This window comes from Brassica napus, chromosome C1 (genome assembly GCF_020379485.1).
Source record: "Brassica napus cultivar Da-Ae chromosome C1, Da-Ae, whole genome shotgun sequence".
NCBI classification, from domain to species: Eukaryota; Viridiplantae; Streptophyta; class Magnoliopsida; order Brassicales; family Brassicaceae; genus Brassica; species Brassica napus.
Window position 1 is genome coordinate 17430960 of NC_063444.1, and position 11852 is coordinate 17442811.

At 33.5% G+C, this 11852-nt stretch overlaps 1 pseudogene; it reads left to right on the forward strand.

Moving 5' to 3' along the window:
• Positions 1–963: 963 nt before the first annotated feature.
• Positions 964–1436, forward strand: LOC106392362 (annotated as a pseudogene).
• The last annotated feature ends 10416 nt before the right edge of the window (positions 1437–11852 follow it).

The window sequence follows — 11852 nt, forward strand, 5'->3', positions numbered from 1 at the left end:
GCTGTATTTATACTAAAGAGAGAAAACCCTAGTCTATCTCCTTGCTGTCAATTAGGGCAACATCTCTTCATTGGATTCCAGCTGTTGGAAACGTTTCTTCAACACTATTGGTTCTTCTAGTTCGTACTTTCCAGGACCACAAGACTTGTCCTTTTCTCTGTTTTTCCTTTCATGACTTGTAGTAGCCGTTGCTGTTTTCTGATTCTGAATGGGCTTTGATTCTTCTTCTTGCAAGCCCATTCCGTGTCTAGTAAAACTTGTTTCAGCCCTTGGAGTCTTGTCTCTCAAATCTATTATCTCATTCTTCTTCTCTGTTTCAGAAACAGAACACGTTTCTGAAGTTAATGTTCCTTTTGGTTTCCAGATCTTCTTCTCCTTGTCACCTTTGTCTACAAGGGTAATCTGAGCCGTTCGATTTGAGTTTTGATTATGATATTAAATCTAGAACCTTGGATCAGGCTTTGGGCATACAAATATTTTCAGGAGGTGGCAATAACATACATTTGAGCCTCAATCAATTCCATTAGTCTTTCTGTGATTGTAGATTTTCTCAAGTAAGTTGGCTGAGCTCAAGGCCAACCATCCACATATACTTCACCTCGGTCTAAAAAATATTCTGTGACTCTGTGTTTAATTAGAACTAGGATTTTGAACTGTTCATAAGTTTGCTCCCGAGATTATGAAGCAAACGACGTCGTAGGATCTCATAGGACTACTTCGATCTGGGCCCATTTAGTGCTCACTCCATTACTTAACAATGACGCTTCTACACTACACGTGTGGGGACAGCCACAGTTGACTCTATCACGTGTACTTGTCGTACGCCACGTGGATGGATCCATTTGTCTGTGTCAAAGACAATAGACTTGTCACCACGTAAGACCTATTGGGCTCTCCGTAAATTTCTTGACTCATCTATAAAAGGGACGACACCATTAAGACTCGAGAAAGAAAAAAAGATAAGAACAAAAACAAAAAATGGTGAAGTGTTTGATCTGATCTCTCTTATCCTCCTCCCTCTCATCTCCGTCGTGGAAGGTAATCTCGGTGGCTGGAAGCCGATTGATTTATCTGATCTGAACATCCAATCGCTCGCCAACTATGCGATTATTGAGCATAACATGCAATCTAAGGCGAACCTTGTGTTCGTGAAGATCGTCGAGGGGAAGGAGCAAGTGGTTACCGGGAAGAGGTACGGTCTGACCATCGCGGCGAAGGATGGCGGTGGCGCCACAAAGAACTACGAGGCCATCGTGGTGGAAAGGCCGTGGGATCATTACAGGAGCCTTGAGTCATTCAAGGCCTTATAGATTAGAATCGATATATTAGTAATTTGAAGGTTTGATAATTTGATAATTTGAGATTTTGATATTATGTTTATTGTTTTTTGGAATAAAATCTAAAGCATAGATATGTCTCTTATTTGAGATTCAGGATATGTGCGCGTTACTTTGAGCTTCTATCTAATTTAATTATTTTGGGTTAAATCAATCGAGATGACAAGGTGATGAACGGGTGCATTGATTCGTGACTTTTGGCTAGACTGAACCCGAAAATCCGACCAATAAAATAAATCGGTTATCCGAACCGATTTAAAGATCCACAGGTTATGGGTTTTTTTTTTCCGGCTAAAATTTTTATTAATTATTGTGTCACAAATGTTGTTGTACAAAAAAAACTGGACATGATTAGAACAAACTCCAATCGGTCGGAGAAATAATAGATTTTTTTGCTAATAAGTCTGCAGAGCCATTATTTTGACGATGACCATGCACAAATGATGTTGAGCGAAATCGAGATTTTCATGCAATGACTGAGTTGACCAAGTGTTGACAACGGGAATTGTAAGCTTCCTCTTTGATGTATTTAAGGATACCGAGGTTATCTCCTTCGAATATAACTTTCCTATAACCTAACGATGAGCAGGCTTGCTTTCACCAAATCAGCGCAGACAATTCCGACTCCATAACTATTGATCGTCCTTCAAATTTCCCCATTCCAACTTCTAAAAAAGTGCCCTGGTTATTACATATTAACCAACCCATTCCAGAGTCTTGAGAGCCTTCACGGTAAGCAGCGCCGTAGTTACATTTAACCCAACCTGAAGGGGGTGGAGACCAATGAGACCTAATGTTTTCAGATCGGGTTCTTTCCGTAGAATTAATTATTTGCGATGAAACTGTAGAATTCAACCATTTTTTTAAATCTACTTGGGCTTTGGAGATAACTTCATCCGCCGTATATTTAATTTTGTTGAAAAGTAAGTCATTTCTATATTTCCATAATCTCCAAACCACCCAAAATGGTAATAATTTTTGCTCATCGGAAAACCAAACTGGGTATCGGAAAAACTTAAAAAAAATTAAAATGACAAAAAGGTTATTTATCTGAACCAAATTCAGTATCCGAAAAAATTTAAAAATTTTGAAATGACAAAAAAAAAATCCAAATGGATATAAAAAACTTTAAAAAAATTAAAATGACAAAAATCTGATTTCATTCCAAATATGTATCTAAAATATACTAAGATATTATTAAATATCTAAAATAATTTATCTATTGCATAAATAATTTAATACATACTTTTGGTATTTGGTCAATATTGATATTTGTAGGTCTGGACACAGATTGGATATCCGAGTTTTTGAATGTATTTGTGATTTGTTTCGTATGCCACAGATATCTAGTTTTCCGATTTGCTTTGTTTCAGAAAAAAACGGATATTCGGAAAAACGGATATCCAGAAAATAAATAGATATTTGCGGATATTTACGGATACTTACGGATATCTCATATGTTTTGATTAATGCAAAAAATCTAAAAAAATTGATACAAATTTGTTTTATAAAATATTTTTTTGCATGATATATAAGATAAAAATTAAAAGAAAAAGTGAATCTACATATTTTATAAAAAATTTAAACTTAGTTAACAATTATAATAAGACAAAACTTAAGAAAAAAATTATAATTGTCATAAATTTATTCATTTCCTTTTTTGTAATTTTTTTATATAAGTAATAATGTAAATACAATTTGTCAAATCATATGTTATAATAGCAATAATATAATTTTATACATTTAAAAATTTAAATATAATCAAGATATACATGTATTTATATATTACCGGATCGGATCAGATATTCTGTTCTCAAAATTTTAATATTTGTGATTTGCTTCGATTTTAGCGGATATTGATTTTTAGTATTTGCTTTGCTTCGAAGGTTTACGAATATCCGGAATTTTTGAATCAAATTGAAACGAATAACGAATCGAATCAAATTTAACTGATAAAATGTCCAGCCCTAGATATTTGTATGTTTTAACAATCGCATCTGAAATTTAAATAAATTTGTTTATAAAGTTTTTCCAATATTTTTTAGTTAAATAGTGTTTCTTAGATTTATAAAATCTAACGGTTAATTTTAATTTATTTACATTTATTATGCATAATTTTCATCTTTATACAAGACTTTAGTTATTATGATGTTTGATATTGTCACAGCATAAGAAAGAGTCTCGTAAGATTGATAGTCGAGTCTCCCAATTTCACAATAATATAGTTAAATGAACTTATGTACACAAATTTATTGAAAGCTAGTGGTATTTCGGCACTACGTGCCGGGTGCGTATTTTTTGTTTGAGTTGATAACAGAGTTTTTGATCCATTTGATATTGGTAAGTAGTAGTGTATTATTTTGTTTTGTAGTTACTTATATCAAAGAGGAATAGCATAACTGGTTTCCATAGATTAATGAAATAAAAATAGAATAAATAACTGATAGTTGTACAAAAGTAAATATAATTTAACTTAAAACATAAAGTAAAGTTGATATTCCAAAATGAAACACGTAAATGCATGTGTTTGTTTTGTGATTATCTTGTTCGAGTGAAGATAACAAACTTGCATGCTATATCCTCTTAAAGTAGTAAAAATTCTCGTATGTTTTGTCCATCTCATGAAAGTGGCAATTTGTTAGAGACTTCATTGCGGACGAAATATTGTCTTCAACATGATTTTGAATCCAGCAAGTGAATTCTTAATCATGATCCACCATTGCTCAAAACTGAATTGATTATTTTTTTTCAGGATAATTTATTCAGATATTATTTTCCTCTTCGAAATTGTTTCTACACAACATTAATAAATCATAAAGATATGTATCGTTGTCATAGTTCTTATTTGTAATGCAGATTGGCGAAGATGATTGAGTCATTTGATAACTTTGTGGTGGAACAAGTATTGAATTTTCCTCTCAATATAGGGAGCCTATGAATTGTCATTATCCAAACATTGATTCTTTAAATTAATGTAACTATATATCATACTGAGTGGTTTTGCTGCAAAAAAAAAAAAGTTATAGACTGAGGTTTTTGAAAGCACAACATATCGTGATATAAGATATTTTATTAGTTATTATAGTAATAAAAATTTTATTTGGCAAGTATATAAGAATTATTCATGTATGTGACTTGTATTATAGTATAGATTTGGCAGCAATGCGAATATATAATATTTAGGTCAAAAATAATTAATGTTGTCACATAAATATAAGAATAGCACAGGTTGGAATATTGAAAACAAATCAATGCGGATACAGATATGCTTCTCGAACTTCAACATCATTCATGTTCCACGAGCGCATAATCAAATTTTAAACTTTTTAACTAAGGCTGCCAGATCTTTTCATAGGGAGTTACATTTTATTGGTTGTTCAATTCCGGTCTGGTTACCTAGACTACCTCAAGTTTGAGTAATAGAATGGCCTTTGACGTCAAAAGAAAAAAAAACAAATAAAGGGTCAAATCTTATGAAGAATTCCATTTTAATAATAAAAAAAATCTTATGAATCAAAAATTAAAATAATTCTTCTTTTTAGTTTATTATAGAGTTAAAATTAAGTGGAATTACATAAATTTTTCAAAACAAAGTGGAATATAAATTAGAAATGCTCTCATTTCCATTGTGTACTACTTCTTGAGCTCCTTACGGGACAGGTCTAATTTTGGGGCTGATGACTAAATGGGAATTCTGAGGTTATAATTTTGTAAGATAGATGCGTCCCCGATGTTGTAAGTCAGGCTGAAAGCATGATTATTTTTCTTCAATGTCAAATAATAGCAATGTTTTGTGAATGTCTAAGGTTGTCTCTATTATTGAAACTTGATTCATAAGTTACGTTCTCATAACCACGGGGTGGTGGGCTAGTGGTCTTGAGGCAGTTTCCCCGCCAATACGGACCCGGCTTCGAAACCCCCTGTGGCCACCCGGGCCCTCCCTGCTAATTCTTGAGGTGGAAATTACGTGGCTGCTGCGGGCCTCGTGGGATTAGTAGGTTGACCTCGGTCGCCGGATCCCCACGGTTAACAAAAAAAAAAAAAAAAAAAAAAAGTTACGTTCTCACCAAGACTATTACGAATAAAAAAAAATCTAACAGTAATGGTTTTAAATCCGTCATGCCCATTATAAATTATGAGGAATTATGTGTTTACCACTTTCATGCTACCATTTTTCATTTTTACCACCACTAAAATGATATTTTCAAAAATATCTTATTCATTAAGTGGCAAAAAACTCTTGTGTCATTGTTCTTTATATATATAATAAATAAATATTTAAACAAATAAAAATCTAAAAAATAAATAAATATTTTTTTTTAATTATATAATTTCCACATTGAACCCCAAACCCTAAACCCTAAAACTCAACTCTAAACCCTAAACCATCAATCCTAAACCCTATTTTTTTAAAATATGAACCCTAAACCCTAAACCATCAATCATAAACCCTATTTTTTTTTGAAATACGAATCCTAAACCCTGAAACATCAACTCTAAAACGTAAACCCTAAAACCTCAACTCTAAACCCTAAATCCTAAACCTTCAACTCTAAACCCTAAACATCAACCCTAAACCATAAACTTCAACTTTGAACCCTAAACCATCAACACTAAACCCTAAATTATCAACCCTAAACCCTAAAAATTAAACCCTAAACCCTAAACCTTTAACTCTAAACCCTAAACATAAACCCTAAAACCTTGTAACATCAACTCTAAACCCTGAACTCCAAAACATCAACTCTAAACCCTAAACCCTAAACCTTCAACTCTAAACATTAAAACATCAACTGTAAACCCTAAAACATCAACTATAAACCCTAAACCCTAAATCCTAAACTTTCAATTCTAAACCCTAAACGTAAACCCTAAACTCTAAAATCCTAGAGTTGATGTTTTAGGGTTTAGATTTGAAGGTTTAGGGTTTTAGGGTTTAGGGTTTATGTTTATGGTTTAGAGTTGATGTTTTATGGTTTAGATTTGAAGGTTTAGGGTTTTAGGGTTTCAGGTTCGAATTTCAGAAAAAATATAGGGTTTAGGGTTTAGGGTTTAGGGTTTACGTTTAGAGTTTAGAGTTTATGTTTTAGGGTTTAGATTTGAATGTTTAGGGTTTAGGGTTTAGGGTTTAGAGTTGACGTTTTGGGGTTTAGGGTTTAGAGTTGATGTTTCATGGTTTAGGGTTTGGAGTTGATGATTTATGGTTTAGAGTTGATGTTTTAAGTTTCGATTTAAGGTTTAGGGTTTATATTTGATGTTTTAAGGTTTAGATTTGAAGGTTTCATGGTTTAGGATTTAGAGTTGATGATTTAGGGTTTATAGTTGATGTTTTATATTTAGATTAGTTAAACTTATGTTTTTTTTGTCAAAGTTAATTCAAGGGTTATAAATGTTTTTTACTCTTCGTTAAAGATGAGAGTAAAATTGATTAGTATAAACATGAAAAATGATACTTTTAAAATGGTATTTTTGGCAATTTCCCATAAATTATTGATAACATTTAAAAAGCCAAAAGAAAAAGGAGTAGCAGTGGTGTTTGTCCGGTCGTCAACATAGTTCGATAAGTTAAGGAGCTAAGTCTTCCAAAGCTTTGTCCAAACGGGCTCCTTTATTGGAAATGGCATCTTCTCAGCATTTATGCCACATGGAATATGTTCAGTAGGTGAAGCTGCAATCGCAGAAACACCTCCTTCAACAATCCTGGATGCATATCCATCCCTACACTGGCCTCAGGGGTTGCTTTACTTACACCAAGGGAGGGCTTTGTTGTCAAAGTTCCAGCTCCAGGCATGCCATCACCTGGGTTGTTACCACTTCCCTGGACATGGATAATTAAAATCTCTCAATACTAAAAAGGGTGAGGTGAGTTAAGTTGCAGAGAATGTATCAACATACACTTTCCTCAAAGTTTGGTTGTGGTGGACGCTCATCGTAGTCTGAGACATGCTCTTGTTAAGTAAAGTTGAATGCCGACAGCTTTAACTAGAAAGTGTAGGTCCTCCAAACTAAATCCTTGAGACATTCTGGGAGGGATCTCTCATCTGAGTCTTCAACACCGTGGGTTCTGTTTGCAGATTACATTCTAGCAAGCAGTGTTCATATTTGGTAAAGAGCCTAACAGACGCGAAATTGTATTGTTTGGGGATGTTACCATTAGTTGTGCGACCTTTCAGCTGTGACATTTGTCATATTGGCGACTGACCCATCGAAAGCCACAAACACAACACATTCGGAGACATCATAGATATAGACATTTGCATATTGTACCTGCATAAGTCACATAATATGAGTGATAAAATGTGGTTGGTTAAAGGGTATGAGGGATGTTCTGTTTAGTGTGGATAACTTTAGAACTCCAATAACGTTCTCGTTTTTACATGATATACATGTAAGTGATGAGAAACCCCTATGAAGTTTTCTTGAGCATTTAGAACATGAGATGTAGCACCACATATTCATACAGTCATTGTCCACTTTTGCAGTGCAGAGAAACTTGCCTGCATATGGTTACATTACATCGGAATTAGTAACTTAAATAGATTAGAAGTACAAATAATGGATGGATGAGTTGAGGGTGCACATGTGGCTCTGAGGTCAGGACATATGCATTAAGCTCCGGGTTAATTCTATCTGCAATCTCACCAAAACTGGTCTTCTCCATGAACTTTGTAGAAACGTGGCCATCGAGACTTTAAAGTTCAGATTACTCCTTGTTACCTCGAAGAGACTGAGCTCATAAACCGCTCATTCTTTACTAAGTTGTTGAAAGATGTTCAACTGATGTCTGCTTATACATCCCTGGATGAGGGTTGGCTAAGACAATTAAAAAAATCATAACTTACAAATACGAAGCTTTACATTCGGTGCAAAATTATAAGAGTTTTAGTTAGTAAAATATACTCTCTCATCCACCAAGACCATATCAACACCCATGAGATCACCATTCTTGTTAACATTACGTGCTTCTCGAAACCACACAAGCCTCACCACAACGGTCTCTGTACACCTACCAGCTTTAGACGCCGACACCAGAAGTTGCAAACTCTTCATTAGCGAACCTGATATTATAGTGAAAAATCATCAAAAAATAAGATGAATCGACGGTATAGTAAATAATAAGATTAGACAATCGGAATTTCTAGTTTCGTATAAAGCTTTAATAGGAGACGGTCGTGATTACCTTCTCGTCAGGAGGAGCATGCCACCACCCACTCGCCGCCTTTCTTCACATTTCTCGGCCTCCCAGAACCTCAGCAGATGGACCACGACGGTGTTTGTGCAGCGGCCAGCTTTCAAATCGCCAAGCAGGATGCATGAATTCGCCATTGTTAATTTTGATGGGTAACAGAGATCGTTGCTTTCTGATTTGATAGAGAGGTAACACTGTTGATCGCTGTGAGCACACACATTTATAGGAAGAGCTTGTGTAGGTTACTTTGGAAGATGCTGAGATCGATTAAATGCTAGAGAGCGTAAATGCTAGGATTAAAGAAGTAGGTAAATGAAAGTTTCAGACGTTACAGAGGCGTCCTGATCCGAAGGGAGACGACTGTTGTGTTATTTATCTCAAACTTACAGATGTGGGCCTAACCAAAACGTAAGTATAAAGCCCAATTCCAGATAACTTATTTCACGACGATAAACGTGAGATGATTAATTCCGCCAGGTGTCCAAATTTGCCCCATGAAGCACTGATGATGTGGCAACAGGAGAAGGGAGAAAAGCATGTTTTATTGTTATAGATAAAGCTTTAATAGGAGACGGTCGTGATTACCTTCTCGTCAAGAGGAGCATGCCACCACCCACTCGCCGCCTTTCTTGACATTTCTCGGCCTCCCAGAACCTCAACAGATGGACCATGACGGTGTTTGTGCAGCGGCCAGCTTTCAAATCGCCAAGCAGGATGCATGAATTCGCCATTGTTAATTTTGATGGGTAACAGAGATCGTTGCTTTCTGATTTGATAGAGAGGTAACTGTTGATCGCTGTGAGCACACACATTTATAGGAAGAGCTTGTGTAGGTTACTTTGGAAGATGCTGAGATCGATTAAATGCTAGAGAGTGGAAGGAGTATAATCACGTAAATGCTAGGATTAAAGAAGTAGGTAAATGAAAGTTTCAGACGTTACAGAGGCGTCTTGATCCGAAGGGAGACGACTGTTGTGTTATTTATCTCAAACTTACAGACGTGGGCCTAACCAAAACGTAAGTATAAAGCCCAATTCCAGATAACTTATTTCACGACGATAAACGTGAGATGATTAATTCCGCTAGGTGTCCAAATTTGCCCCATGAAGCACTGATAACGTGGCAGCAGGAGAAGAGAGAAAAGCTTGTTTTATTGTTATAGATATTAAAAATATATTCAGTTTAAAATTAACAACAAGAAAAGGACGGGCTTTCTAGTTTCCATGCAACTTAGTAATTAGTTTTGGGGCTGTTCAATATGGTAAAACCGAACCGTACCGAACCGAACCGAACCGGAATAGACAATATGGTTTGGTTTTGGTATATACCATATAAACCGAATGGATATAATTTTATAAAAACCGTAGGATTTGGATATGGTTTGGTATATAACCGATTAAACCGAATAAACCGAACAAAACCGATTAAAAGTAGAAACATGTAAATATGTATCTATTTTATAACAATACATGAAAATCTATTTGTTATATAAGTTAAATTTGTGTTAATAACTATTACCATAATGTTATAGTAATAAAGAACCTTATATAATTTGTAAAACACTTGAATACATCGCAATTCAGATATCTTATTTTCTAAGTTTTTTTTTTTTATCTTTTTGCTTTATTTTAGTATTCACTAAATTAATATGAAGATGATAAATTTGATAGAAAATAATTAATGGAAAATTTTCACAACTTTTTTCTTATCTATAAACAAATAGAGTTTCGTGTTCAATCGAAAAAACATGACTTTAATGAACACTAAATATGGAAGAGTGGAAAAAATATTCTCTCATGTTTCTGTTTTGTTTCATATTTTTATTTTCAAAATTTCAAGCTTTTATTTTATTTATAGATTTGATGATTTTATTTTATGGTAGAAGCATTTTTACGTTTTTGTTCATTTATTTGAACATGTAATATATTTTTAATAAATGACTGTATTGACAATATGACTCTAAAATTCATTTTATATGATCTCAAACTAAATAATTATGTTTTTTGGTATAAAACCGCATAAACTGAAAACCGACGGTATATAAACCGAACCGAACCGAAGTAAATATGGATTTAGAATGGTAGTTATATTTTACTAACCGAAATACCAAAAACCAAAAAAAACTGAACCTAAACCGAACCGATATCCGGATTGAACACCCCTAATTAGTTTTCATCTTTTGAGCCATTTTTACCAAAATAAAAAATAAAAAATCTTTTGAGCCATCCCCTAGACTATATTTGCGAGGTGATTTTGCCACATGTCTTTTCTACAATCAATTTCACAAAGCAAATATGACATGGCTACTGAAATTGATGACATGGCTTCCGGAAAAATATGACATGTATAATTTCATTTAATGTTGATTTATATTTTGGCAAACTTATTAGAATATGGTAATAATTCATATATTATATTTAATATTGATATTTCTTTTCGGTAAAATTTTCTTAAATATGGTAATAGCTCATACATCATCTATAAAATAAATATATTCATTCATATATAACATTTCAAATTTGGAAATATTATTGTTTTTGTATAATTATACAATTTGTATTACTAAAGTTTTCAAAAATTTCTACAATTTTGTAAAAATTTAAATATCTAATCGTAAGATCATTAGTTTTTTATATACCTACAAATTTTATAAATATTGTTTAGAATAAATTTTTGATAATTATACAATGTTATATCATTTTTATTAGTTTTATACAAATTGATTTAATATATATCAAATATATATTAAATATTAATAAGAAAATAGTAAAATCTATAATATTTAATGAAATTTATTTTTAAATATAAGTTAGATTTAAAAAATTTCTTACTAACACCTAGTTAACTTCATATTTTCAACACTGCAATTTGCATATTTTCTCAACAGTAGATTTATTTTCCACACTTTTATGAAGTAAATTTTGGCAAATTGATAATCTCATCATACCTGAAAGTAGGTGACAAGTCTCAAATCTTTCCCCGGCAATCTCCACAGGAGGATTTGAACAGTCCGTTTACTTCCGAGTTTATGATCCATGGAAACGATGTCGTATGAGCTCTTCGTCACTGTTTAGTAATCAACAAATTTAAGCCAATAAATAATTACTCCATTAGTCGACAATGAGTCTTCGGCAGCACGTTAAGGGGTCAGCCATCGTTGACTCTATAACATGTACGTTTGTACGCCACGTGAGTGGATGAATCCCGTTGTCAAATCTGACGGTGGAAAATGTAAATTTTTGGAAGTATCTGACCAAATCAGTCTATAAAAATCTCCAAAACAAACCGTACGGTGTAAGAATCTCCAAAAAGAACCCCAAAAAAAT